Source organism: Dendrobates tinctorius, unplaced genomic scaffold (assembly GCF_039654945.1).
Source record: "Dendrobates tinctorius isolate UK_male_01 unplaced genomic scaffold, ASM3965494v1 ptg000151l, whole genome shotgun sequence".
Classification (NCBI taxonomy): Eukaryota; Metazoa; Chordata; class Amphibia; order Anura; family Dendrobatidae; genus Dendrobates; species Dendrobates tinctorius.
Genome location: NW_027361818.1, coordinates 5983776 through 6007042, shown reverse-complemented (window position 1 = coordinate 6007042; position 23267 = coordinate 5983776). Strand labels below are relative to the sequence as shown.

Sequence of the window (23267 nt, the reverse complement as noted above, 5' to 3'; positions counted from 1 at the left end):
TTTGAGCCACTTTTTAATTTGTCTCTTTTTTGTATTCTTTTTTTATTTTTCCTTAACAACAATGATTAACCAAACATTTTACCAAATGCCATTTTTTGGCACATCAGACTCATGTCCCTGCCTGAAGTAAGGTTTTCAATTTGACGCATTTTTAATTAAAACCTTTGACCTTTTAACTAGAGTTGAGCGACTTTTGTTTTTTTAGGGTCGAGTTTCGTTTCGTGAAACCCGACTTTTCCAAAAGTCGGGTCGAGCAAGATCGTCCGATTATAGGGAAAAGTCGGGGTCGTCCCGAAACACGAAACCCAATGTAAGTCAATGGGGAATAAAAGTCGGCAGTGAGAGGAGGACAGGAAACACACCTACAGTGCCCATTTGAATGCCAAAAGCATCAATTCTTCTTACTTAAGCTTGTCAACCTTAATTAACTTCTTAATACAAGTTACGCACTGAAAAATGGGGGTTATTTGGCTAAAGTTGTGGGGGGGGGAGGGCTGGCTCCAGGTTTTCATGTGCCCTGGGCGAAAGAGCGCCCCTTTAACACATACCACAACTCATCATGCTCCGATACGGCAGAGAAATAGCGGTATAGTACAATGAAAAATACTTCACTTTTTACATCTCATGACAAGGCCCATCTATTTCTCCATACAGAATCATTGGTCCCATATAATGTTTGAAACAGTATATGATGAGCTCCACATAATGCTACAGTATATGTTGGTCCCCATGGATGAAGCTCCACTGTCTTATGGGCCCAAATAATGCTCCAAACATAATGGGCCCCATTTCTAATGCTCTAGTGTATAATGGGCCCTGTAAATGCTGCTCCAGTGTCTGATGTCCACCTTTGGAATGTTCCAGTGTATAGTGGGCCCCATCTATCATTCTCCAGAGTATAGTGCTCCCCAAAAATTGCTGTCCCAACATTGAAAACAATGAAATAAGTCTCCTCGCTAGGGAATCCCTGTACTAGTCTGGACTCCTCGTCGTCCCCATCTTCCATCTCACTGCACAGTATTTCAACCTTGCAAGTGCTGTGATCCTGAGCAAGCAGGGGGGGCCCACTCGTTGGCGACGGCACTGGCACAGGGCCCCTGATAGTACGGTGGTGTGTCTGATGGCGGGTGGGCCGAACCTGCACTTTCATCTGCAGCTTCCTCTTTGTCACCGTGTAAGATGGAACTGTATATGGGAAGGGTAACCTGAGTTTCCTCAGGGTCAGATTCAGGCCGTGTAGCGTGCGAGGGGAATGTAGTGGTCTGGGTCAATGTACCAGCAGATTCATCGAGCAGTGGCTGGGCATCAGTGCACTTGTGTCGCCCCCAGGAGTACGGTCGCCACAGTGGCATTACCTTCCTCCTAGGGAGTGTGATGTCATGCTTGCGAGCAACGAAGGATCTCTCTAGCAGGTTAACTGATTGGGCGGCGTTATTCCCACGAGTCATGACCCTCCAAACAGCGTTCATGAAGGCAAAGTGTTTGTTTTACGTGGGCAGTATGGTTGCAAAGCTGAACCTTAAAGGAATGTCCAGAAGGGCACCACCAGGAGTGGAGCCTACTGTTTAATTCGACTCCACCTGGGAAACCTCAACCATGCCAGCTACAGAACAGATGCACACATTGCAAGCTTAATTCCGTTAACGAACGAGACTCCGTCATGCCCCGCAGTCCGAGTCCGGCTTACTAGAGGGACACGTGAGGCTCTGGCACATGAGATTGGCCAATAACTGGTGGGTCATGCCCTTACATGTCCGTGGCTGCATGTGCGCTACACTGAAAAGGCCAACGTTTGTCGCTTACAGGTGCAGATAACCCGCTGAACAACGTTAGTGATGGGGATCTGTGATTACAATTATTACCCGCGAACGATGATTTCCCAGTAAGTGCAGGTCAACCGCAGTTCCGGAATTAGGCCTAACCGTCATTTCTGAAAAAATGAAAAACTTACGTGTGCAAACCACAGGTGCTGTAGCTTGCTTAACAGCTCGCCAGCCGTTCTCAGGCCCAGTATGGATTACACGTGATTGCACAAAGGTGAGAAAGGGTAACGTATCCCAGGATAACATGTATGGATAGCGTACACATTCAAAATATATGTCTATACATCAGGAGGCAGGCTCAGACGGTGTTAGGCCCAGTATGGCTTGCACGTGATTGCACAAAGGTGAGAAAGGTTACCGTATCCCCGGATAACATGTATGGATAGCGTACACATTCAAAATATATGTCTATACATCAGGAGGCAGGCTTAGACGGTGTTAGGCCCAGTATGGCTTGCACGTGATTGCACGAAGGTGAGAAAGGGTACCGTATCCCCAGATAACATGTATGGATAGCGTACACATTCAAAATATATGTCTATACATCAGGAGGCAGGCTCAGACGGTGTTAGGCCCAGTATGGATTACACGTGATTGCACAAAGGTGAGAAAGGGTACCGTATCCCCAGATAACATGTATGGATAGCGTACACATTCAAAATATATGTCTATACATCAGGAGGCAGGCTGAGATGGTGTTAGGCCCAGTATGGCTTGCACGTGATTGCACAAAGGTGAGAAAGGGTACCGTATCCCCGGATAACATGTATGGATAGCGTACACATTCAAAATATATGTCTATACATCAGGAGGCAGGCTCAGACGGTATAGGCCCAGTATGGCTTGCACGTGATTGCACAAAGGTGAGAAAGGTTACCGTATCCCCGGATAACATGTATGGATAGCGTACACATTCAAAATATATGTCTATACATCAGGAGGCAGGCTCAGACGGTGTTAGCCCCAGTATGGCTTGCACGTGATTGCACAAAGGTGAGAAAGGGTACCGTATCCCCGGATAACATGTATGGATAGCGTACACATTCAAAATATATGTCTATACATCAGGAGGCAGGCTCAGATGGTGTCAGGCACAGTATGGATTTGACGGCCCAGACTACACAGCGGAGGAGCAGGGAGAGGTAAAGATTGCAAATGCTGGGGCCCTGCCCAAGCAAGGGGGGCCCACTCGTGGGCGTGGGTACTGGCACTGGGCCCCTCATAGTACGGCGGTGTGTCTGACGGCGGGTGTGCACCACCACCGTCAGAGACACTTGATTGCACTATGAGGGACCCTGTGCCAGTGCCCGCGCCCAAGAGTCGGCCTACCCACCTGTCCAGGGTAACGGCACTCGCACGGTGTCGTGCGCTAGGTGGTGACCCCGGCCATGGGGGGGAGGCAGCACAGTTAGGGAGTTTTAGAAAGTGGCATATGTTGATGTTGGACATTCAGCTGATGCAAAAGGCGAAATAGGTCAAGTCCCAGGAAGAGGTGGACCAAAGCAAGCCATTTTTCTGTCACCCTATGTGTCATCAGGGGAAGGTGGGACAAAATCCTTGGAAACCCATGCGTGGTTCATTTTAATGAAGGTTAGATCATCCACATTTTGGGTTGACAGACGGGTCCTTTTTTCTGTCAGGATTGATCCAGCTGCACTGAAGACTCTTTCCGATAGCACACTTGCAGCTGGGCAAGCGAGCTCCTGTAAGGAATATTGTGCCAATTCAGGCCAGGTGTCCAGTTTAGCGGCCCAATAGTCAAAGGGGAATGACCTGTGTGGGAGACCATCGATATGGGAGGAAAAGTAGTTTGTAACCATAGTTGACAACTGCTGTCTCCTGTCACTTTCCATCGATGCAGTATTACCAGTTGTGTGAGCGGTACTTGAAAAATCAGTCCACAACATTGTCATGAAACCCCTGTCTCCAACGCCACTTCTGCTGTGTGCACCACGAACACCTCTGCCAAGCTGCCCCCGGCCCGTACGGCTCGTGTGAGAACCATCACCGCTGCTGTGTGCTGGGAATGCCTCAAGCAACCGATTTACCAGAGTTGCTTGTTTATTAGCCAATATTAGGTCAAGGTTCTCCTGTGGCATGATGTTTTGTAATTTGCCTTTATAGCATGGATCCAGGATGCTGGCCAACCAGTAGTCGTCATCGTTCATCATTTTGGCAATGCGGGGGTCCCTTTATACGATCTGCAAGGCATAATCTGACATGTGGGCCAATGTTCCCGGAGTCAATGATGCACTGCGAGTGCTGGTTGGAGGAGCACTTTCTGGCAAATCCACATCCCTCCAGTCACGCACAAACCCTGTACCAGACCTTGCCATGCCAACATTTTCACTTGCCCCACGAGATGCATCCTCCTCCCCTAAGTAATCCTCCTCCTCCTCCTCCTCTTCTTCCTCCACCTCGTACAGGAGAGGTCCCTGAGCAGACAATGGCTGAATGTCATCAAGGATTCCCTCCTCGTCAACATTGGCTGCAGACGCCTGCTCCTTAAGGTGCGTCAAAGTTTGCATGAGCAGACGCATAAGTGGGATGCTCATGCTTAGGATGGCGTCGTCTGCGCTTACCAGCCGTGTGCATTCCTCAAAACACTGAAGGACTTTACAGAGGTCTTTCAGCTTCGACCACTGCACACCTGTCAACTCCATGTCTGCTCTCAAAGTGCCTGGCCGTGTATCCTCCCACAAATGCATTATGGCCTGCCTCTGCTCGCACAGCCGCTCCACCATGTGCAGGGTGGAGTTCCACCTTGTTGCAATGTCGATAATGAGGCGGTGGTTGGGAAGGTGGAGCAATTGCTGCAGCTTCTGCATACGAACGGAGTGTACAGGCGACAGGCGGATGTGCGCGCACAGTCTTCGCACCTTCTGGAGCAGGGCTGTTAACTCCGGATAATTTTTGAGGAAGCACTGCACCACCAGGTTCAAGGTGTGAGCCAAGCAAGGTATGTGGCTGAGTTTTGAAAGGGCTATGGCTGCCACAAAATTACGGCCGTTATCACTAACTACCTTGCCTGCCTCAAGATGTACACTGCCCAGCCATGACTCAGTTTGTCGCTGAAAGTACTCGGCCAGCACCTCGGCGGTGTGTCTGTCGCCCAAACACATCATCTGCAACACAGCCTGCTGACGCTTTCCACTAGCTGCTCGATAGGGGGACACATCGTGTGCAACAGTGGCAGCTGCAGATGGAGTGCTCGTACGACTGCGCTCTGTGGACGAGCTTTCGCTTCTGGAGGAGGAGGAGGAGGGTCGAATGCCTACAGCCAACTGTTTCCTATACCATGGGCTAGGCAGCACTGTCCCACCACCGCTGTCCCCTGTGGACCCTGCATCCACCACATTAACCCAGTGCGCAGTGATTGACACGTAACGAACCTGGCCATGCCGACTGGACCATGCATCAGTTGTGAGGTGCACCTTTCCGCTCACTGACTGCTTGAGTGCTTGGACAATGCGGTCTTTCACATGATGGTGGAGGGCTGGGATGGCTTTGCGAGAGAAGAAGTGGCGACTGGGTAGGTCATAGCGTGGTACCTCATAGGCCATGAGTTCGCGGAAAGCTGTGCTTTCCACCAACCGAAAGGGCATCATCTCAAACGAGATTAGTTTGGCAATGTGGGCGTTCAAACCCAGTGTACGCGGATGAGAGACTGAATACTTTCTTGACCTACTCATAGTGTCTGGGAGGGTGAGCTGGACTTGAGAGCTGCATATGGTGGAAGTAGCGGTGGACAGGGCGGACTGAGAGAGGGTTGATGATGGTGATGGAGTTGGTGTTCTTTCTGATGGCCTAGAATCAGTCTTTCGTTGATATAACAGTGGGATTCCCTGACTGCTGTGGCCTTGCAACGACACCTCAACATTTGCTGCTGTGCTAACCAGTGGGCTTACAGTGGGGGAAACAATGTAGCGTTGCTGACTACCTTCGTTGTGATCAGTTGCACATGTGGCACTTGAGGTTTGGTGTTGTGTCCACGCTTGCAAGTGCATGCTGGTTAAATGTCTAAGCATGCAACTGGTATTCAAATTTTTCAGATTTTTCCCTCGGCTAAAGGTCTTTGCGCACTTCTTACAGATAACCTTGGCCTGATCATGAGGATTTTGTTCAAAAAAGTGCCACACTGCACTCTTCCTACTTTGGAAGACATTTTGCGGCCTAGCACGCTGTGATCTTTTGACCCTCTGGACAAGCTGTCCAGCAACTCTTTTGATGTTTGGAACCTGTCTTTGGAGTGCTCCGGGCCTGCCAGATAACAGCTGTTGCGATGTCGATGTCTGCTGTGGATGCTCCTCATCTGAGCTATTGGAAGCAGCACCCTCTTCCCCCATTGGATGCCAATCTGGGTCAACAACTGGGTCATCCATCACCTCCTCTTCTATGTCATGTGCACCTTCCTCTGTGTCACCGTGTATGGTGGTATAGTGTGCGGGAAGGGGCACCTGAGTCTCATCAGGGTCAGAATCTGGCTCTGTACACTGCGAGGACAATGTAGTGCTCTGAGTGAATGTACCAGCAGAATCATCCATCAGCGGCTGTGCATCAGTGCACTCCATGTCAGATTCATCTTGGCCTGGGTAATTCACCATTTGACTTGATAATCCAGGCATGGTATGTGAAAACAGCTCCATGGAGTAATCAGTAGTATGGCCTGCATCATCCTTCAATCTTGGTTGTGGTGAAGGACACAAGGAAAGGGGTGGTTCATGAACATGAGCCTCCAATGACGACTCAGTGCTTTTACTTTTTACAACTGAAGAAGAGGAGGCGATAGAGCTGGAGGCTGAGTCAGCAATGTAAGACAAAACTTTTTCCTGATGCTCTGGCTTTAAAAGCGGTTTGCCAACTCCTAGAAAACTAAGCCTTCGAAGCCTTATGGAGCCAGACGATGACGCAGGCTCAACACCTCCTGCATTCGGTCCTATTTTGCTCTTGCCACTACCATCAGATCCACCACCAACACCATCATTACCAGCTGCCAACCCCCCGCCCAATTCCACGGCCTCTTCCACCAGCCTTCTTCATTTTTGGTAGAAATGTAGACAAAATCCAACAAACTATATAGTAATGTAAAACAAGGTACAAGGTGTCTATAGGACAGGGGAGATTTTGAATTTCTGCAGACACTTGTGGACACTGGACACTTTTGGATTGTGTGAGGCCCACTGAATATCTGAGCGCTATGTGACAGGCTCGATGGCACAGCTGTGACCAAAGTGACAAGAGGATAAGGGAGATTTTGAATTTCTGCAGACACTTGTGGACACTGGACACTTTTGGATTGTGTGAGGCCCACTGAATATCTGAGCGCTGTCACAGGCTCGATGGCACAGCTGTGACCAAAGTGACTAGAGGATAAGGGAGATTTTGAATTTCTGCAGACACTTGTGGACACTGGACACTTTTGGATTGTGTGAGGCCCACTGAATATCTGAGCGATGTCACAGGCTCGATGGCACAGCTGTGACCAAAGTGACTAGAAGATAAGGGAGATTTTGAATTTCTGCACACACTAGTGGACACTGGACACTTTTGGATTGTGTGAGGCCCACTGAATATCTGAGCGCTGTCACAGGCTCGATGGCACAGCTGTGACCAAAGTGACTAGAGGATAAGGGAGATTTTGAATTTCTGCAGACACTTGTGGACACTGGACACTTTTGGATTGTGTGAGGCCCACTGAATATCTGAGTGCTGTAACAGGCTCGATGGCACAGCTGTGACCAAAGTGACTAGAGGATAAGGGAGATTTTGAATTTCTGCAGACACTTGTGGACACTGGACACTTTTGGATTGTGTGAGGCCCACTGAATATCTGAGCGCTGTCACAGGCTCGATGGCACAGCTGTGACCAAAGTGACTAGAGGATAAGGGAGATTTTGAATTTCTGCAGACACTTGTGGACACTGGACACTTGGATTGGGTGAGGCCCACTGAATATCTGAGCGCTGTCACAGGCTCGATGGCACAGCTGTGACCAAAGTGACTAGAGGATAAGGGAGATTTTGAATTTCTGCAGGCACTTGTGGAAACTGGACACTTTTGGATTGTGTGAGGCCCAATGAATATCTAAGCTCTGTCACAGGCTCGATGGCACAGCTGTGACCAAAGTGACTAGAGGATAAGGGAGATTTTGAATTTCTGCAGACACTTGTGGACACTGGACACTTTTGGATTGTGTGAGGCCCACTGAATATCTGAGCGCTGTCACAGGCTCGATGGCACAGCTGTGACCAAAGTGACTAGAGGATAAGGGAGATTTTGAATTTCTGCAGACACTTGTGGACACTGGACACTTTTGGATTGTGTGAGGCCCACTGAATATCTGAGCGCTGTCACAGGCTCGATGGCACAGCTGTGACCAAAGTGACTAGAGGATAAGGGAGATTTTGAATTTCTGCAGACACTAGTGGACACTGGACACTTTTGGATTGTGTGAGGCCCACTGAATATCTGAGCGCTGTCACAGGCTCGATGGCACAGCTGTGACCAAAGTGACTAGAGGATAAGGGAGATTTTGAATTTCTGCAGACACTTGTGGACACTGGACACTTTTGGATTGTGTGAGGCCCACTGAATATCTGAGCGCTGTCACAGGCTCGATGGCACAGCTGTGACCAAAGTGACTAGAGGATAAGGGAGATTTTGAATTTCTGCAGACACTTGTGGACACTGGACACTTTTGGATTGTGTGAGGCCCACTGAATATCTGAGCGCTGTCACAGGCTCGATGGCACAGCTGTGACCAAAGTGACTAGAGGATAAGGGAGATTTTGAATTTCTGCAGACACTTGTGGACACTGGACACTTTTGGATTGTGTGAGGCCCACTGAATATCTGAGTGCTGTCACAGGCTCGATGGCACAGCTGTGACCAAAGTGACTAGAGGATAAGGGAGATTTTGAATTTCTGCAGACACTTGTGGACACTGGACACTTGGATTGGGTGAGGCCCACTGAATATCTGAGCGCTGTCACAGGCTCGATGGCACAGCTGTGACCAAAGTGACTAGAGGATAAGGGAGATTTTGAATTTCTGCAGACACTTGTGGAAACTGGACACTTTTGGATTGTGTGAGGCCCAATGAATATCTAAGCTCTGTCACAGGTTCGATGGCACAGCTGTGACCAAAGTGACTAGAGGATAAGGGAGATTTTGAATTTCTGCAGACACTTGTGGACACTGGACACTTTTGGATTGTGTGAGGCCCACTGAATATCTGAGCGCTGTCACAGGCTCGATGGCACAGCTGTGACCAAAGTGACTAGAGGATAAGGGAGATTTTGAATTTCTGCAGACACTAGTGGACACTGGACACTTTTGGATTGTGTGAGGCCCACTGAATATCTGAGCGCTGTCACAGGCTCGATGGCACAGCTGTGACCAAAGTGACTAGAGGATAAGGGAGATTTTGAATTTCTGCAGACACTTGTGGACACTGGACACTTTTGGATTGTGTGAGGCCCACTGAATATCTGAGCGCTGTCACAGGCTCGATGGCACAGCTGTGACCAAAGTGACTAGAGGATAATGGAGATTTTGAATTTCTGCAGACACTTGTGGACACTGGACACTTTTGGATTGTGTGAGGCTCACTGAATATCTGAGCGCTATCACAGGCAGAAATTGGCTAGTGTATCACAAACTACAAGGTGTATGTAGAATTGGGCAGAATAGGAATCTCCCTAGAGTGCAGGTCTGTAAGAACGGAACATGTCCTCGACTTATTCTCACAGAGTGACACACTGATAGCTTCACTGTGGCTATGATAACAGCCGTTACACGGTACTGTGTGAGGAGCGTACACCGCTGTATGGTGTGAAAAAATGCACGCTCAGTACCTCAGCAGGGCAAAAAAAAAAAATTGGGATTGCTTTTAAAAAAGCAGTTTGCGGAGCAGTGGGTAAACAGCAATGCAGGAATGTCAGGAAGCCTTAGAAGGCAGCCCAACAACCAACACCACTGATACACCACTATATAGCCTCCCCTTGCACTGCACACAGTGACTGGTGTGTTGTACAGGCAAAATCGCTAGCAGCAGAAGCAGTTTTTTTTCCTTCTTCCCTGCCTAACGCTCTCCCTACAGAATCAGCAGCAACCTCTCCCTATGCTAAGATCGGCAGAAGTAAGATGGCGTGCACGCCCTTTTATACCCCCTGTGACGCCCACCAAAGCAAGCCAATCACTTGCATGCCCTTCTGAAAGATGGTGGTGACCCGTGCCTATGTCATCACGTTGCCCACAGTGTCCGTGGATCCTGATTGGCTGAAAAAGAGCGCAAAACAAACTTTTGAAACGCGACTTTGGCGCGTAAGTCGCCGACCTCGTGGCCGACCTCATCCTAGGGTCGGGTTTCGTTTCATGAAACCCGACTTTGCCAAACGTCGGCGACTTTTGAAATTTTTCGACCCGTTTCGCTCAACTCTACTTTTAACCAATTTGTGAATTTTAGGTCTAAAATGAAAATTAAAACTGGCTCAAAACAAAATTAAAGAGAATTTGGAATTTTGCTCAAAAAACCATGGACCGTATGCGCCATTTTGTAGAATTTGGCTCAAAAAATGTCCGCGAATACCAAGAGACAAAAAAATAGAAATCGTAAATGATGAAATTAGGCCATAGCATCTTTATGCCCTTCATGACTTGCGGCGTACATGTAAGGCACAAGTTGGAAGCAGGTATATGGAGCGGCTCACAGGTGATGATTGTTAACCTGTTATATGCCTGTGGTTGGGTTTCAAAGGAGACCGTGATTTTTGCGATGTAAAGCGATGATGCGGTATTACTGTATATAGTACAAGCGATCAAATGGTTGGAGTCCTCTTAAATACAGGGAAAAGTTTAAAAAAAAAGTTTTACAAGATATGAAAAAGATCCAAATAGTTAAAATCACCCAAGTATTCCCCAAAAATAAAGATAATATTTTTTTTTAAGATACACATGTGGTATCGCCGCATTCAGAAAAGCCTAATATATCTAAATATAAGAATAATTCATAGAATCATAGAATAATAGAATCGTAGAGGTGGAAGGGACCTCCTGGGCCATCTGGTCCAACCCCCTGCTCAAAACAGGATTCGCTAAATCATCCCAGACAGATGTCTGTCCAGCCTCTGTTTGAAGACTTCCATTGAAGGAGAACTCACCACCTCTCGTGGCAGCCTGTTCTACTCATTGATCACTCTAACTGTCAAAAAGATTTTTCTAATATCTAATCTGTGTCTCCTCCCTTTCAGTTTCATCCAATTGCTTCTAGTCTTTCCTTGTGCAAATGAGAATAAAGTTGATCCTTCTACAATGTGACAGCCCGTGAGATATTTGTAGACAGCTATTAAGTCTCCTCTCAGTCTTCTCTTTTGCAAACTAAACATTCCCAAATCCTGCAACCTTTCCTCATAAGACAGGGTTTTCAGACCGGTCACCATTCTGGTCGCTCTTTTATGAACTTGCTCCAGTTTGTTGATGTCTTTTTTAAAATGTGGTGCACAAAACTGGACACAATATTCCAGATGAGGTCTGACCAAAGAGGAGTAGAGGGAAATAATGACGTCATGTGATCTAGACTGTATGCTTCTGTTAATACATCCTAGAATTGCATTTGCCTTTTTTGCTGCTGCATCACACTGTTGACTCTAATTCAGTCTGTGATCTATTAGTATACCCAAGTCTTTTTCACATGTGCTGTTGCTTAGCCCTATTCCTCCCATTCTGTATATGCTTTTTTTCATTTTTATTGCCCAGATGTAGTACTTTGCATTTTTCCCTGTTAAAAACCATTCTGTTAGTTGCTCCCCACTGCTCCAGTTTATTTATATCTTTTTGAATCCTCTCTCTCTCCTCTCTAGTATTAGCTATCCCTTCTAGCTTTGTGTCATCAGCAAATTTAATCAGTTTACCCTCAATTCCTTCATCTAAATTAACCTTATCCATAAGCTCTGCAAACTTAAAAAAATTCAAGAATGCCAAAATTATGTTTTTTTGCACAAAAAATGCAGCAACAAGCAATCAAAACGTTACATCTATCCCAAAATGGTATCGATAAAAATATAGCACCTCCCCGGAAAAAAAATAATTAAGCCGTAACGCAGCTCCATCGATCGAAAAGTGAAAATGTTACAGGTCTCAAAAAATGGTGACACAACCCCCCAACATTTTCTTTTATTTTGCAAATGTCTGATTTTTTTTTTCCATCACTAAAATAATAAGTATGCTTGATATCAATCATACTGAAAGGTCATTTTTACATCAAAATGTACACAATAAAAACCATTCCCAGAAAAGCAATGTCAGAATTGCGTTTTTTTCACAATTTCTCCCCACTTGGACATTTTTTTTGTCCCGTTTTCAAGTACAGTATTTGGAAAAATGAATGATGTTATTAAAAAGTACAAGTTGTCCTGCAAAAATCAAGTGCTCGTATGTCTATGTGGATAGAAAAATAAAAGAGTTGTGTCTCTGGGAAGAAGGGGAGGAAAAAATGGAAACGCTAAAACGGAAATTGAGGATTAACACTGCCCAGTAATGCCTAAACTAAATCCACCTCTGTGTGCAAGTAATGTTGGTTGTTGCCTTTGTCTACTTTGTTTTATTTATTTAGACTGTTTTATATTTGAGACAAATTCTTCTTGAAATTTGTTCCTTTTTTTAAGTCTCTTTCATTATCTGTTTTATGCGTTTGCTTATTGCTTTTTTCCCGGATAAGTAAAAAGACCCAATTTTTTGTCCCAACTTACTCGTCATCCCTCCCTTTCCGGAGTGATTTTATGTATTACTGAATATTATTTTTTTTAATGAAATTTTGATATACTTTAGCAGAACATGTGGCTTTTTGCTCTGAAAAAAAGTAAAATAAAGGATAAAAGCCAAACATAAGGAGCATTTTTTTTTAATTTGAACAAATTGCATGAACCATTTTGAAGAATGTGGCGCAAAAAAAAATCAACGAATATCACAAGGCAAAAAAAAAGAAAAGTGGCTTAAAAACCCCGTCAAATGATGAATTTGACCTCAAGTCCCAGAATTCTTTGAAAAAGAAAAAAAAAATCACAATTTTTTTTGCGAAATGCAAAGTTGTTTTAAAGTAGGTGAAACCGAGGAGGAGTCACGATGGGGCGTGACAACATGTCCACTTTAAATTGATCAAAAGTTGCGACGTATGTTGCCAAGGTGCATGGAAGTGCATACGAAATATCAGTCTTAAGAAATCGAACCATAGTGCCCACATAATATCACCGTAGAGTGATCAAAAAATAAAGACTAACAGTATCTAAACAATATCAATAAACAGTGCTCAAATAATCACATCACAAAAATCAACAGCAGCTTTCCTTGAAATTTGAAAGTTATGCATACAGTTGTGGCCAAAAGTATTGACACCCCTGCAATTCTGTCAGATAATTCTCAGTTTCTTCCTGAAAATGATTGCAAACACAAATTCTTTGATATTATTATCTTCATTTAATTTGTCTTAAATGAAAAAACACAAAAGAGAATGAAGCAAAAAGCAAAACATTGATCATTTCACACAAAACTCCAAAAATGGGCCAGACAAAAGTATTGGCACCCTCAGCATAATACTTGGTTGCACAACCTTTAGCCAAAATAACTGCGACCAACCGCTTCCCGTAACCATCAATGAGTTTCTTACAATGCTCTGCTGGAATTTTAGACCATTCTTCTTTGGCAAACTGCTCCAGGTCCCTGATATTTGAAGGGTGCCTTCTCCAAACTGCCATTTTTAGATCTCTCCACAGGTGTTCTATGGGATTCCGGTCAGGACTCATTGCTGGCCACCTTAGAAGTCTCCAGTGTTTTCTCTCAAACCATTTTCTAGTGCTTTTTGAAGTGTGTTTTGGGTCATTGTCCTGCTGGAATACCCATGACCTCTGAGGGAGACCCAGCTTTCTCACACTGGGCCCTACATTATGCTGCAAAATTTGTTGGTAGTCTTCTGACTTCATAATGCTATGCACACGGTCAAGCAGTCCAGTGCCAGAGGCAGCAAAGCAACCCCAAAACATCAGGGAACCTCCGCCATGTTTGACTGTAGGAACCGTGTTCTTTTCTTTGAATGCCTCTTTTTTTCTGACCAGAGAACATTCTTCCAAAACGTTTTAGGCTTTTTCAGGTAAGTTTTGGCAAACTCCAGCCTGGCTTTTTTACGTCTCGGGGTAAGAAGTGGGGTCTTCCTGGGTCTCCTACCATAGAGTCCCTTTTCATTCAGACGCCGACGGATAGTACGGGTTGACACTGTTGTACCCTCGGACTGCAGGGCAGCTTGAACTTGTTTGGATGTTAGTCGAGGTTCTTTATCCAACATCCGCACAATCTTGCATTGAAATCTCTTGTCAATTTTTCTTTTCCGTCACCATCTAGGGAGGTTAGCCACAGTGCCATGGGCTTTAAACTTCTTGATGACACTGCGCACGGTAGACACAGGAACATTCAGGTCTTTGGAGATGGACTTGTAGCCTTGAGATTGCTCATGCTTCCTCACAATTTGGTTTCTCAAGTCCTCAGACAGTTCTTTGGTCTTCTTTCTTTTCTCCATGCTCAATGTGGTACACACAAGGACACAGGACAGAGGTTGAGTCAACTTTAATCCATGTCAACTGGCTGCAAGTGTGATTTAGTTATTGCCAACACCTGTTAGGTGCCACAGGTAAGTTACAGGTGCTGTTAATTACACAAATTAGAGAAGCATCACACGATTTTTCGAACAGTGCCAATACTTTTGTCCACCCTCTTTTTTATGTTTTGTGTGGAATTATATCCAATTTGGCTTTAGGACAATTCTTTTTGTGTTTTTTCATTTAAGACAAATTAAATGAAGATATACCAAAGAATTTGTGCTTGCAATCATTTTCAGGAAGAAACTGAGTATTATCTGACAGAATTGCAGGGGTGTCAATACTTTTGGCCACAACTGTACCTGTAAGATCCTTCCAAGGACATTATAACTATTAAACTACCAGAAGCAGTTTGAGACCGTGAAGAAGGTGGCAGTTGTTACCGCCGAAACGCGTAGTCTGTTCAGCATTATGTCTGCATCTTGTTACTGAACTCTGGATTTTTTAAATTATCTGCAATAAAAATTCTTGGATTTTATTATACCACCTGAAGTTTCCTCTTGCTGGACTTTTCTGCCTTGATTTCTACATTGTTGGACTTGTTCCCAGTCTTGGTCCGTGCAAATGAAATTATACACTATTACAGGAGACCAAGAGGACTCCACTGCTGACACAGAGACTTAAAAAAAAGCTAGGCTGCAGTTTGCCAAAATGTAAGTGAGTAAGCCAAAATCTTTCTGAAAAAGCATCTTGTGGACAGATGAGACCAAGATAGAACTTTTTGGTAAAGCACATCATTCTACTGTTTACCAAACAAAAAATGAGGCCTAAAAAGAAAAAAAAACACATTACCTACAGTCAAATATGATGGAAGATGTTTTGGGGTTGTCTTGAGACCTCTGGTTGTGTGTGTGATTGTTTGCAAGACATGATAAAGTTTGAAAATTACCAAAGTATTTTGGGTAGCAATGTAGTACCCAGTGTCATAAATGTGGATTTGGTTCCTAGGTCATGGGTCTTCCAGCAGGAAAATGACCGTGAACATGATTCAAGAAGCCCCACAGAAATGGATGGAAACAAAGTGCTGGAGAATTGTTAAGTGGCCCGAAATAAGTCCATTGAACACCTGGGGAGAAATCTTAAAATTGAGGTTGGGAGAAGGCGCCTTCAAATATTAGATACCTGGAGTAGTTTACAAAAGTGGAGTGCTCCAAAATCCAGCTGAGAGCTGTAAGAAGCTTGTTGCACAACCAAATAATAAGTGGAGAGTGCCAACAATTTTGTCAGGACCATATTAGGGGATTTTGTCTGAAATTATGTCTAATTTGCCTTTTTTTATCAGTTTTTTTTGTGTTGTTCCAATACACACAAAGTAATTAAATACGTGTATAACGAAACATGCGTAATTGCAATACTTTTCTGGGGGAAATGCTTCATTTTCTGAAACAATTTCAAGGGTGCCAACACTTTTGGCCATGACGGTATATACACTGTTCTATTGTAAAACACTCTCCACATCCCACCAAACATGTTCATGATAGTGATGAGCTGCTGGTATGTGCAGTATTGAAAGTGTCAAATAATTCTTATCTCATTTATTCTATATTTTTCCTACATTGCACATCACATTACATATAGTGTTAGATTACACTATACAACAATATATTCTAATACTTTCTTCCCTGGGTGATCTGTTCTCACCTCATCGTGCTCGCTCTTCTTTTTCTTCCTACATGGTAGAATAATTCCCCTTTATAAACCTCATCTATTGTCCCTACAGAATACACTCTACATGGACTTCTTCAGGAGCCAGACCATCAAACCGAGGGGATGAAGAAGAGTCCGCAGAGACCAGAGCCGATCACCAGAACAATTTTCTCGGCTGAGGCATAATTACCTCTGTAATTAGGCAGATAGAATAGAAGCCTGTATTGTTAGCTCTTAACATGTCTTATCCCTCCACTGAGCTATGACCGTTCATACTCTGTACTGTTACTGTATATGAGCATTGAAAAATATGGTTCACTATTGTACAATAAGCAGTACTGGGCAAAAGATTTAAGAAGGTGTGAAAGGAAGTCCGCAAAGTAATAAGCTCTCAAAACTAGAATTATTAATAGTTTATATTTATCATTTAAAAATATGAAGAAAATAGAAATCTAATTTACATCAGTTTTCGGTGACCACCCATCGCCTTCATCATTTCTTCTCTGTCATTTGTTTCTGAAGGTACCCGGAAGGACGTTGTTCCAAACATCTTGGACAAGTAACCACAGATCCTCTGGGTATGAGGCTTGTGCAAATTCTTCTGTCTCTTCATGGGATCCCAGACAGACAAAATGATGTGAGATCTGGGATCTGTGGGGGCCGGTTTGTATTTTGATAGATCGGGCATTTCTGAATGCAGTGATTCCAAATATGTGTTTTTTTTTATTTTGTTTTAATTGTTTTATTTTAATGGGGTAAAAACGGTATATGTGTGATGACATAGCATTTAATCTTAATTATCCAGACATCTATTTTTAGTAGGATACATAGGCTATTATCTTTATTATGACAATTGAATTTACTGTATTTTTCCGACCATAAGACGCACTTTTTTCCCCAAAAATTTTGGGGGAAAGTGGGGGGTGCGTTTTATGGTCGCAATATACTAACCTCCGGGGCTCTGCGGTGCGGTGGCGGCAGCGAACAGGGCTCTGAGGAGTGGTGGTGGCGGCGGTCTGTGCTCCGGTGCAGGGGCGGTGGCTCCGCCGGCATTTCCTCGCAGCCCGGAGGCCCCAGCACATCCCTTGCTGACCACCGCCATGTTGCGGGAACATGGACGCCGGGAAGATGGCCGCCTGTCCGGGGATGGCGCATGCGCAGGTTCAGATCTCGTCCCGAGATCTCGGGGGATGAGATTCAAATCTCGGCAACGAGATCTCGTCCCCTGAAATCTTGGGACGAGATCTGAACCTGCGCATTCGCCGTCCCCGGACTGGCGGCCATCTTCCCGGTGTCCATGTTTCCGGAGCCCACCTGCCCCAGCCCCAGCGCAGCTGCCCCAGCACAAACAACCTGCCCCAGCACAGAGCCACCACCGCACGAGCCTGGACCACTGAATGACCCCTGTGACTACTCCTCCACCTGTGCCGGATCCCTTCCCAGGTAAGCTGAATTCGGACTGTAAGACGGACCCCCATTTGACACATTATTATTTTTTTCCCTATTTTCCTTCTGAAAATTGGGGTGCGTCTTATGGTCCGGTGTGTCTTATAGTCCGAAAAATATGGTATATGTTTTTCTTTTGTTGGTCCAGAAACACAGACTATTGTTAGCACAAGTATGAATGTAACTCTGGAGTTGCTGTTTGCCACTACTCTGTCTGCTACCTTGAGGGAGAGTGACATAGGGTAAAATTGGACAAAGAATGTTTGCTAACATGATAAGTATAACCTAAGTATAAGTAAAAGATTGTATAAGTCAAGCTAGTTTCTTGACCTGCAAAACTGAGAAGGATGAACTATGCAGATTGATTAAATACTCAAACAATAAGAGTTAAACTTATCCCACCTTCCCCCTGACCTGTGAATGATGACTTGAATCACAAAAGTGGGTATAAAAAGGGATTTTCTATCCTTCTGCAAGAATCAGAGACTCTTTACAAAACCACAGCCAGGAACACTCTACAGGACAGCAGGCAGGACATCATGACTCCATCACGAGGGACACAGATTTGACATTCTACAGGATGCCAAATTAAGTGACCATGCCCTGGCTGGAAGAACACAGATCTGCTCCATTGGTCATCACAGAATCCATAAAGAGGTTCAGAGAAGCCAGGCTGGGAACATCTGATCACCTGGCTCCATGAAGACGTTTGAAGAAGCCAGGTTGGGACCATCCGGTTGTAGGGAAGTGGACTGACCTATGAACCTGTCTGCAGCAGGAAGGTAAATGTAAACTGTGCCGTAAAAGTGCTTGATGTGGACTGCTGTATATGTGTGTGGGGAGACAGCTGGAGACAGTAGAAGATGGTAAGATACTGGGTTCGTGTCACGGGGGCTTAGTTCAACTAAGGCTGAAATACCCGGGGCCCCTGTGGTGTCCCTTTACTAGGGGAAACCCTGTCTGACCCTCAACCCAGGGTTTTTGCTGACGGTGCAAATGCCTGAGCCTCCGACCTTTCCTTATCTCCTGCTCAGCCCTGCACTTAACCCTCCACCCAGTGAGAAGTCACCACCAAAGCTCCCACACAAATAATGACAGACAGGGAGAACTTAAACTGCACTGCGCCGCACACACACAGGAATAAACAGTAATGTGAACAGGGCACAACTAAACACAAATATGGGAAGGAGAAAGGATAACGACGGATCATACGACACCAGATATGAATCTCTCTCTCTTGAACACCTCCACTCCAGACCGGAACCACTTGGTATGAAACACAAGCTATAATCGGCGACGCCCATAGGCCAGCATGACTATTTAAAGACCGTGGGCGTGACTAACCATCCAACCTGGTCTCCAGCAGGATTAACCCCCGAGAGCCTGAAGATCAGGCCGGCGCCACTGAGGCTATAGTGGCTGGAGGTGGAACTACCTCTGCCTGCCGGATGCTGTGGTGTGAACAGCGTCCGACATGACAGTACCCCGTCTTCTACGAGGGACCCCAGGGCCCTCAAGACTCATAGGACCCGGCTTGTCCGGATGACGACGGTGAAAAGAACTGACCAGCCGATCCGCATGTATGTCTGAGGCTGGAACCCAAGACCTCTCCTCTGGACCATACCCCCGCCAGTGCACCAAATACTGAAGAGTACGGCGTACTACTCGAGAGTCCACTACCTTGGCGACCTCGAACTCTAACTCGCCATCCACCATGACTGGAGGTGGCATCGGCGTCGTGTCCACCAAGCCTACCACCTTTTTCAATAAAGCCCTGTGAAACACGTTGTGTATCTTGTACACCGCGGGAAGTTCCAAGCGATAAGCCACTGGGTTAATGATGGCAGAAATCCTAAAAGGCCCAATAAACCTTGGACCCAGTTTTAAAGATGGGATTTTGAGTTTTATGTTCTTCGTAGCTAACCACACCCATTCACCCACACACAGGTCCGGACCTGGCACGCGTCTACTGTCAGCCACCCGTTTGTACCTGGCACTCATGCTCAACAAACGCTGTTTCACCCGCCTCCAGACTGATGACAATTGGGCTCCTAGCTGATCCTCCTCCGGGACACCCCCGGAGTCACCCTGACGTAAGGTACAAAACTGAGGATGTTGACCGTACACACAAAAGAATGGAGACTCTCCTGATGACTCTTGGCGGTGATTATTTAATGCGAATTCGGCCAGAGGAAGGAAAGTAGACCACTCCTCCTGGTTGTCGGACACAAAGCATCGTAAATACTGTTCTAGATTTTGGTTCATGCGCTCAGTTTGTCCATTAGACTGTGGATGAAACGCCGATGAATGTGACAACTTGATCCCCAACCTTGAGCAAAAAGCTTTCCAAAACCTCGCCACAAATTGCGTACCCCTATCAGATACTATGTCAGACGGTACTCCGTGGAGTCTGACCACCTCCTTCACAAATACCTGAGCCAACGTCTTAGCATTGGGCAAAGAGGACAACGCCACAAAATGCGCCATCTTTGAAAAACGGTCAACCACCACCAGGATGACCGTGTTCCCTGCTGAGGCTGGCAAGTCAGTGATAAAATCCATGGAGATTTCTGTCCATGGCCTATTGGGTACCCCCAGAGGCTGTAGCGTGCCAGCAGGACGGGTTCGGGGTGACTTAGCCCTAGCGCACGTGATGCAAGCTGCCACGTACGAGACCACGTCCTGCCGGATTTTGGGCCACCAGAAACGACGCGATACCAGCTCTAAGGTGCCCTTCACCCCTGGGTGACCAGCCAGTACCGAATCGTGGTGTTCCTTCAACACCTTAGGCCGAAGATGCAGGGGTACAAATGATTTGTTGGCGGGAAGTCCTGGTGGTACCTCCTCTTGGGCCTCGGCAATCTCCGCCTCTACCTCAGTCGAGACCACTACCCCTTTCTGGAGGATGGGTACCGGCTCTTCCCGAGGTTCTCCCCCCGGAAAACACCTAGACAAAGCATCCGCCTTGGTGTTTTTAGCCCCGGGACGGTACGTCACAAGAAAATTGAAACGAGTAAAAAACAATGCCCAGCGAGCCTGCCTAGGAGACAGACGCTTGGCCGACTCCAGGTAGAGCAGATTCTTATGGTCGGTGATAACTGTGACCTGGTGAGCCGCCCCCTCCAAGAAGTGTCGCCATTCCTCAAAAGCCAGCTTGATGGCCAACAACTCCCTGTTGCCGATATCATAATTCCGTTCGGCCGGCGACAACTTCTTGGAGAAGTAGGCGCATGGATGCATCTCGCTCAAGGACGAGCCTTGAGACAGTACTGCCCCCACTCCCACCTCCGACGCATCAACCTCTACCACAAAAGGTTTAGACACGTCTGGTTGCACCAGAATGGGGGCTGAAGCAAAACTATTCTTCAGACGCTCAAATGCACGTATAGCCACCTCAGGCCAGTTCGCCAGATCGGCACCCTTTTTTGTCATGTCCGTGAGCGGTTTGGCGACAGTCGAAAAGTGTTTTATAAATTTCCTATAATAATTCGCAAACCCAAGGAACCGCTGGAGTGCTTTCAGACTCTCCGGCCTCTCCCATTGCAACACCGCTTGCACCTTAGCGGTGTCCATTTTAAAACCAGCTGCGGACACAATATATCCCAAAAAGGGCAACTCCTGGACAAAAAATAAACATTTTTCCAGCTTAGCATAGAGCTGGTTCTCCCGGAGCAACTGTAACACCTGCCTAACATGCTGCAAATGAGTGTCCCGATCGCTAGAATAAATGAGGATATCATCCAGGTATACAATCACAAATCTCCCCAGGACATGAGCAAAGACATCATTAATAAAATGTTGGAAAACGGCAGGCGCGGTGGTCAACCCAAACGGCATAACCAGACTCTCAAAATGACCCTCAGGAGTGTTAAACGCCGTCTTCCACTCATCCCCCTGACGGACCCTTATGAGGTTATACGCCCCCCTGAGGTCCAGCTTGGAAAACCATTTTGCCCCCGCTACCTGGTTGAACAAATCCGGGATCAACGGCATTGGGTAGGGATCACGGATAGTAATCTGGTTTAACTCTCGGAAATCCAGACACGGGCGTAACCCCCCATCTTTCTTCTTAATGAAGAAAAACCCCGCGGCTACAGGCGAGGACGAAGACCGGATGTGACCTTTGCTCAGACTCTCCGCGATGTAGTCTTTCAGAGCTTGTCTCTCAGGACCAGAAATATTAAACATCCTGGCCTTAGGTAATTTGGCCCCGGGTTTTAACCTAATAGCACAGTCATAGGCTCTATGTGGAGGCAGTTCTGAGCAACCCTTCTCAGAGAAAACATCCGCGAAATCCTGCAAAGCCTCCGGCAGGCTGGGCGTCACGGCGGACACACATGTGGCCAAGCAATTGTCTTGGCAGAAACCACTCCATTGTACTATGTCCTGAGTTTTCCAATCAATTACCGGGTTGTGCCTGGACAGCCATGGAAAACCCAGGAACATTTGAGCTGGGAGATTACGGAGGACCCTACATGTAACCGACTCAGAATGTAGGACCCCAATGTGGAGTTTCACCTCTGCCACAAACTCAGTAATCTCCCCTTGAGGGAGGGGAACAGCATTAATGGTCACCACCTGTATGGGGTGAGGAAGTTTTTCAATCTTAAACCCGGCGGTGTGTGCAAACTCCTCGTCTATGAGATTAGTGGCGGAACTGCTATCCACAAACACTGATATAGGTAGCTCTCTGCCGGCGACAATAACCTTGGCAGGGAGCATACATTGAGATACCATCATGGAGGATATGCAGACGCTCAGTTGGGTCTCCTCCATACCCTCTGAGCTTAACAGTTTTCCGCCGGTTTGACCCTCTTAGGTAGTACCGGGCAAACGTTAACATAATGACCTCCTTTACCACAGTAGAAACATGCTCCGGACTTCCGGACTCCCGGAGCGCGAGGCTGAACCTGTGCCACGCCAGCAATCTGCATAGGTTCAGGGGACTCATCTACTTCAACCACACCTGCACCTCTGTTTTCCCCCAGAGGTAGCGTCTCCTGTGCCCCCTGACGAAAACGGCGATCAATACGTATCACCAAACTCATGGCAGACTCCAATGATGCCGGAGTCTCATACATCAGGAGGGCTTGTTTCACCCTCCCTGATACCCCACGAATAAACTGGCTCCGCAGTGCTGGGTCATTCCACTGTGTGTCTACAGCCCAGCGGCGAAATTCCGAACAATAGTCTTCTGCCAAGCGCTCCCCCTGGCGGAGGGCGCGGATTTTAGATTCCGCTAGAGCCAGTCGGTCAGGGTCATCGTAAATGAGCCCGAGGGCAGAAAAAACATTATCGACCGAATGAAATGTAGCAGAGTCAGGTGGTAAGGAAAATGCCCCTGCTTGGGGGTCACCACTCAGTAATGACAACACCAGCCCTACTCGCTGGGCCTCATTACCTGAGGATATTGGCCGCATGCGGAAGTATAATTTGCAGGCCTCCCGAAATACGACAAATTTGCTGCAATCGCCTGAAAATCGTTCTGGCAGCGGAAACTTCGGCTCTGTACCGATACCTGCAGATGCCGTTTGCACCTTTGCTACTACCAGGCCCTGCTGCTGAACTGCCCCATTCAACTCGGAGACCTGTATGGACAGCGCCGCCAACTGGCGGGTTATGGAATCTAATGGATCCATGGACTCCTGAAAAAATGTGGGCCGATTATAATGTCACGGGGGCTTAGTTCAACTAAGGCTGAAATACC

The 23267-nt window shown here is 46.4% G+C and overlaps 1 pseudogene; it reads right to left on the bottom strand.

Annotated features, from left to right (window-relative positions):
- Positions 1 to 23267, bottom strand: part of LOC141049895 (vomeronasal type-2 receptor 26-like) — a 72331-nt pseudogene that overhangs the window by 12907 nt on the left and 36157 nt on the right.